We start from the raw sequence: 7,529 nt of genomic DNA, 5'->3' as shown, positions 1-7,529 counted from the left end.
CCCGCAGGCCGGGAGGACACGTTACACCCAGCCCTCGAACGCTGAAGCTTGGCCACGCCCCCCCCCCAACCAACAAGACCCATCAAAAGGCCAGGGAGAGAGGGCTTGGCTTTGAAATTCCAATGCTATCTTTGTGGTTGTGGGTGATGCAGCTTTTTTTTTGAGGAAATTATTATAAAAAGGCTGCACCAGCATAATTCCACCCCCTCATTTTTAACTCACACATTCTACTAATTTTTGATGGAATGTTTAACACCGTCGCCACAATCTATTTTTTAAAAACTTGCATCATTATGGAATTGTTTGTGCATACTTTAATCGTTATAAATTCACATAGCCGCACTCATCATGAGAATTATCTATAAAAAATGGGCAGAATATAATCTCCATCCTCCTGCCAGTGATGCTGTAGCATAATACTTGCAATATATTGCTCATTGATCTCCCATACCATTGCAAATGAGGAATCAAGATGAATTTTTGCTTTGGGAAGCAAAAACAGCACTGTCTCCAGGTCCCAAAACGCCCTGGGTGGGTCAGTGACCTGGGATTTCCATGGAAGTGCCTCTTTAATTGGTTCCCTGTCTCATTAAGGGGGTAGGTAGGCTATTGAGGCCAGGGGGTCAATCAGAGGCCTCCCTGCTTGGGACGTGCAGCAGACCTTAGACCCATAGAATCATAGAAAAGTTATGGCACAGAAAGAGGCCATTCAGCCCATCATGTCCGTGCTGGCCGAATAAGAAGAAATAAAAAACTAGCTGCCCATCTAATCCCACCTTCTAGCACCTGGTCTGAAGTTTTGCAGATTGCAGCACTTTAGGTGCAGATCCAGATACCTTTGAAATGAATTGAGGATTTCTTTTTTTCATTCATTCATGGGACGTGGGCTTCGCTGGCTGGGTCAGCACTTATTGCCTATCCCTAGTTGCCCTTGAGAAGGTGGTGGTGAGCTGCCTTCTTGAATCGCTGCAGTCCACGTGGTGTAGGTGCATCCAGTGTTGGTAGGAAGGGAGTTCCAGGATTTTAACCCAGCGACAGTGAAGGAATGGCGATATATTTCCAAGTCAGGGTGGTGAGTGACTTGGAGGTGGTGGTGTTCCCATCTATCTGCTGCCCTTGTCCTTCGAGATGGTAGTGGTCATGGGTGTGGGAGGTGCTGCCTAAGGAGCCTTGGTGAATTCCTTCAGTGCATCTTGTAGATGGCACACACTGCTGCTACTGTCAGTCAGTGGTGGAGGGAATGAATGTTTGTGGATGTGGTGCCAATCAAGTGGCTGCTTTGTCCTGGACAGTGTCGAGCTTCTTGAGTGTTGTGGGAGCTGCACTCATCCCGGCAAGTGGGGAGTATTCCCTCACACTCCTGACTTGTGCCTTGTTGATGGTGGATAGGCTTTGGGGAGTCAGGACGTGAGTTACTCGTTGCAGGATTCCTTGTCTCTGACCTGCTCTTGTAGCCACAGTATTTATATGGATAGTCCAGGTCAGTTTCTGGTTAATGGTAACGCCCAGGATGTTGATAGTGGGGGGGTTCAGTGATGGTAATGCCATTGAACATCAAGGGGTGATGGTTAGGTTCTCTCTTGTTGGAGATGGTCATTGTCTGGCACATCTGTGGCACGAATGTTACATGCCACTTATCAGTCCAAGCCTGGATATTGTCCAGGTCTTGCTGAATCTGGACATGGACTGCTTCAGAATCTGAGGAGTCACAAAACGTGCTGAACATTGTGGAATCATCAGCGAACATCCCCACTTCTGATCTTATGATGGAAGCAAGGTCATTGATGAAGTAGCTGAAGATGGTTGGGCTGAGGACACTACACTGAGGAACTCCTGCAGTGATGTCCTGGGACTGAGATGATTGACCTCCAACAACCACGACCATCTTCCTTTGTGCTAGGTATGACTCCAACCAGTGGAGAGTTTTCCCCCTGATTCCCATTTCAGTGTTGCTACGGCTCCTTAATGGCACACGGTCAAATGCGGCCTTGATGTCAAGGGCAGTCACTCACATCTAACCACGGAAGTTCAGCTCTTTTGTCCATATTTGAACCAACCTGTAATGAGGTCAGGGGCTGAGCGGCCCTGGCAGGACCCAAACGGGGCATCAGTGAGCAGGTTATTCTTAAGCAAGTGCCGCTTGATAGCACTGTTGATGACCTCTTCCATTACTTTATTGATGCTGGGGAAGGTTGTTGAGGATATGGTTAAGTATGTTGTTCTCTCTTGTTGGTTCCCTCACCACCTGCTGCAGATCCAGTCCAGCAGCCATGTCCTTTAGGACTCATGGAATCACAGAGTGCAGAAGAGGCCCTTTGGCCCATCGAGTCTGCACCGACACGTGAGAAACACCTGACCTACCGACCTAACCCCATTTACCAGCACTTGGCCCACAGCCAACTCGGTCAGTAGTGGTGCTGCCAAGCCACTCTTGGTGATGGACATTGAAGTTCCCTACCCTGAGTACATTCTGTGCCCTTGCCACCCTCAATGCTTCCTCCAAGTGGTGCTCAACATGGAGGAACACTGTTTCATCTGCTGAGGAAGGGCAGTATGTGGAATCAGCAAGAGGTTTCCTTGCCCATGTTTGACCTGATGCATGAGACTTCATGGGGTCCGGAGTCAATGTTGAGGACTCCCAGGACAACTCCTTCCTGACTGTATACCACTGTGACACCACCTCTGCTGGGTATGTCCTGTCCCACTGGCAGGGATGGTGATGGTGGCATCTGGGACATTACTGTCAGATATGATTCTTTGAGGATGACTATGTCAGGCTGTTGCTTGACTAGGCTGTGAGGCAGCTCTCCCAATCTTGGCACTAGCCCCCAGATGTTAGTAAGGAGGAATTTGCAGGGTCAATAGGGCTGAGTTTGCCATTGTCATTTCCGCTGCCTAGGTCAATGCCGGATTGTCTGTCCGGTTTCATTTCTTTTTTGAGACTTTGTAGCAGTTTGATACAACTGAATGGCTTGCTAGGCCATTTCAGAGGCAACCACATTGCTGTGGGTCTGGAGTTACATGTAGGGCAGACCAGGTAAGGGCAGCAGATTTCCTTCCTTAAAGGGCATTAATGAACCTTGGGTTTTTATGACAATTGACAAAGGTTTCATGGTCATCATGAAATTTTTAATTCCAGATTTTTATTGACGCGGCGGGACTCAAACCTGGGTCCCCAGAGCATTACCCTGAGTCTCTGGATTACTAGTCCAGCGACAATACCACTACCTTCACCATCAAACCAGGAAGTGAATTCCAAACACCCACCGCCCTCTGGGTGAAGAAGTTTTTCTCATGTCCCCTCTAATCCTTCTACCAATCACCTTAAATCTGTGCCCCCTTGTAATTGACCTCTCTGCTAGGGGGAAACAGGACATCCCTGTCTACTCTACTTAGGCCCCCCATAATCTTGAACACATCAACCATGTCACCCTTCAGCCTCCTCAGTTCCAAGGAGAACAACCCTAGCCTATCCAATTGTTCCTCATAGCTGCAATTTTCAAGCCCTGGCAACATTCTTGTAAGTCTCCTCTGTACTCTCTCCAGAGCAATTGTGTCCTTCCCATAATGTGGCGACCAGAACTGTACACAAAATTCCAGCTGTGGCTTAACCAACATTTTATACAGTTCCATCGTTACATCCCTGCTTTTGTACTCTATACCCCGCCAATAAAGGAAAACATCCCATATGCTTTCTTTACCACCTTATCCACCAGTCCTGCCACCTTCAGGGACCTGTGAACATGCACTCCAAGGTCTCTCACTTCCTCAGCCCCTCCCAATTTCCTTCCATTTATTGTGTATTCCCTTGCTTTGTTTGCCCTCCCCAAGTGCATTACCCTGGATTGAATTCCATCTGCCATTATTCCACCCACTCAGCCAAACCATTGATATCAATCTGGAGACAACAACTATTCTCTTCACTATCATCTACATGGCCAATTTTTGCAAATCTGCAAATTCCCAACCATGTTACTTCTTCAAAACATATGATTAAATTAGTAAAGTATGACCTTCCCCTAACAAAACCACACTGACTATCCCTGATTAATCTGTTCATTTCTAAGTGACGATTTACTTGTCACTCAGAATTAATCCTAATAATTTGCCTATCAATGAAGTCAGACTGACTGGCCTATAATTATTTGGCCTATCCCTCGCACCCTTTTTAAATAATGGTACAAGGTTCACAGACCTCCAGTTCTCTGGTACCTTGTCTGTATCTTGTGAGGATTGGAAAATGATCCGCTATTTCCTCCCTGGCTTCTTTTCGCAGCCTGGGATGCAACCCATCGGGCCCTGGTGATTTATCCGTCATCAAGGATGTCAGTCCCTCCAGTACACCCTCTCTCACTATGCTTATTGTATCTAATATTTCACACTCCTCCTCTTTATTTAGAATATCTGCATCATCCCTCCCCTTAGTGAAGACAGAGACAAAGTACTCATTGAGAATCCTGCCCACATCTTCGGCAGCAGCGCACAAGTTACCATGTACACCTCTGATTGGCTCTGCCCATTCCTTGGTAATTCCTCTTGCTCTTAATACACTGGTAAAATATCTTTGGGTGTTCTTTAATTTTACCTGCCGATATTTTTTCATATCCTCTGTTTGCTTTCGTAATTTTCTCTTTTACTTCATGTCTGTACTTTCTATACTCCTCTAGGCTTTCTACAGTATTAAGTTTTTTGTAACTGTCATAAACTTTCTTTTTCTGCTTTATCTTATCTGGTATGCTTCTAGATAACCAGGGGGCTCTAGATTTGGCAGTACTACCCTTTTTCTTTGTGTGGACATGTCTGCACTGTGCCCATAGAATCTCGCTTTTGAATGCCTCCCACTGCTCTGTCACTGATTTCCCTCACACCGTTTAAGAAGTATTTAGATGAGCACTTAGCAAACAGGGCTGTGGGCCAAGTGCTGGAAAATGGGATTAGAATATATAGGTGCTTGATGGCCGGCAAGGACACAATGGGCTGAAGGGCCTGTTTCTGTGCTGTATAGCTCTATGATTCTATAACTGTAGCTGTAGCCAGCCCACTTTTGCTAGATCACCTCTCAGCTTTGTAAAATTTGTCTTACCTCAATTTAGAACTTTTACTCCTATTCTATCTTTGTCCTTCTCCATAATAATGCTAAATCTAACTGTATTATGGTCGCTATCTTCGAAATAGTCACCCACTGCTACTTCATCCACTTGCCCAGCTTCATTTCCAAAGACTGAATCTAGAATTGCACTGCCTCTCATTATATGCTGGCTAAAAATGTTCTCTTCAATACAGTTCAAAAATTTTGTGCCCTCTGTGCGTATTACACTGTTTGTATCCCAGTTGATTTTAGGGTAGTTGAAGTCCACAATCATTATTGCCCTATTGTTTTTGCACTTAAAAATGTGCCTATATATTTGCTCTTCTATCTTCCTCTCACTATTTGGGACGTCTATAGTACATTCCTAGTAGTGTCGCTGCCCCTTTTTATTTCTGAGCTCAACCCACATAGCCTCATTTGATGACTCATTTAGTTTATCATCCCTCCTCACAGCTGTAATTGATTCTTTAACCAATAATGCTACACCCCTACCTTTTTTATCCCCCTCTCTATCCTACCTATAAACCCTATATCCACGTATGTTGAGCAGGCATTTTTGCCCCTCTTTAAGCCAAGTTTCCGTTATAACAATTATATCATGCTGCGATATGTTTATCTGTGCCCTCAGTTCATCGGATTTGTTTGCTATACGGCTTGCATTTAAATAAATACCTTTTAATATTGCCAAATTCTTGTGCTGTAAACCTTTGCTTCTTCTGTCTTTTAGAGTCATTCACTAATTTTCTGTCTCCTGCTCCCTGCTCTGAGTTTGCCCTATTTGAATCTGCCCTCAGGTTCCCATCCCCCTGCCAATTTAATTTGAACCTTCCCCAGCAACACTAGCAAATCTCCCTGCAAGGACATTCATCCCAGTCCCATTCAAGTGTAGACCATTCAGCTTGTACAGATCGCACCTTCCCCAATGCCCCAACATCTGAAGTAAAGAGTGAGAAACTGAGGGGGCACTTCAACATTGAGACACCCTCTCACCAACCTTTTTAAAATAATAAATAAAAATCAGAACAAGCAACCAGGCCTGCACTGGGGGGGTGTGAGGAGATGGTTGGCAATGGGAGTCTCTCCACAGGGCAGCCTTTGACTGCACCACCCAGGCAGACAGGGAGGGCTTCTGGGCTCACCTGGAGTGCTGGTCCCCCCGCATGCCGCTGGACGCCCTTCTCCAGGCAGTTAACCTGGCCTCCTGCAGGGTCGGGAAACTGGAGCCCAAGCAATTGGCCCCCTTTCTGAGTCCTTAATGAGCCTAATTGACGGCCTCCCTTGCAAGGGGTGGGGGTGGGGGGGCTGATAGCCCTGCCAGGCTCCAAACTCACCACGGCCAAATGACCAGCACCAGGGATAGGGTTGGGAAGCCGGCACACCAACCAATGCCGGTTTTTCTCAGGCCCCGTCCACCTCCGTTTGGCAGATCCCGAACATCTATCTATATCTTCAAAAGAAGTAGGATTAGGGAGTGTGGCATATTTTGGATGTAATTTTAAAGCTACAAATTCTGTACTCATTTCTGTATTTTAATTGCAAATTTCATAATGGAAACTGTCTGTGTCAACTTGTTATGCTGTAATTAGCCCCCTCCTGCAGCATCTCCACTGGGGAAGGGTGTAATTACAGGGTGACAAGCTGTGCGTGGGAAGTTTTCATTAGAAATGTAGACTTCAATAGCCCTCACTTAGGAAAATTCCGCCTAATGCAAGTGTGAAGACGCTGACAAGCAGCCTGGGAAAAATTGTCACAGCCCCCCTCCAAAATCCGACACCTCAAAAAAATGTGCAATTGAAAGATATTCCCGAATAAAGGCTAAAAACAAAAGCCAGTTCTTCAAGGTGAATTAAATAATTTCAATTCCTTTTTATTAGACATATAAAAACCACAAACAGGAAAGGATCCTCGGGTCTGACTAGCATGTCCCATACAGTGTGATATCGATAGCAGCACAAGGCAGACACTTTCTCACCCACCCAACTGCATGTAATTTCATAAAAGCCCAGGAAAATCAGGGAAAATAAAATCTGAAAAATTCCTCTCCCAATCACTTAGGTGCTCAAAACTTGTCCAGAAGATCACTGTGGCCCTGATTTATGTTACAGACTGCCTCCCTCTTGTAGCTGGCCGTAAGCAGGTTTGTTTTTTATGTAGATGTCAACATTTCCAGCCCATGGTTATGCTGCTCACTTTACAATGATGTAATTATGTTACAGCCATTGAATCATGTGAATCTTGGAATGTTAACACTCAGAAACAGGCCAACAGCTACCAGGAAGCTGGATATGAGAGTATTCAAACATATATTCAGGGTTTGGGGTCCATGATTGGGTCACAGGAGAGGGTAGCAAATGTCGCTGAAGCTCCACATCTCTAACTGGTAGAGTCTGGTGCATTCAATTGGTCACAGTTGTGTTTCTTGCCATGCTATTCATAAGGA

The sequence above is a fragment of the Cetorhinus maximus genome, chromosome 9 (assembly GCF_964194155.1).
Source record: "Cetorhinus maximus chromosome 9, sCetMax3.hap1.1, whole genome shotgun sequence".
In the NCBI taxonomy this organism is placed as follows: domain Eukaryota; kingdom Metazoa; phylum Chordata; class Chondrichthyes; order Lamniformes; family Cetorhinidae; genus Cetorhinus; species Cetorhinus maximus.
Note: the sequence above shows the minus strand (reverse complement) of the source record.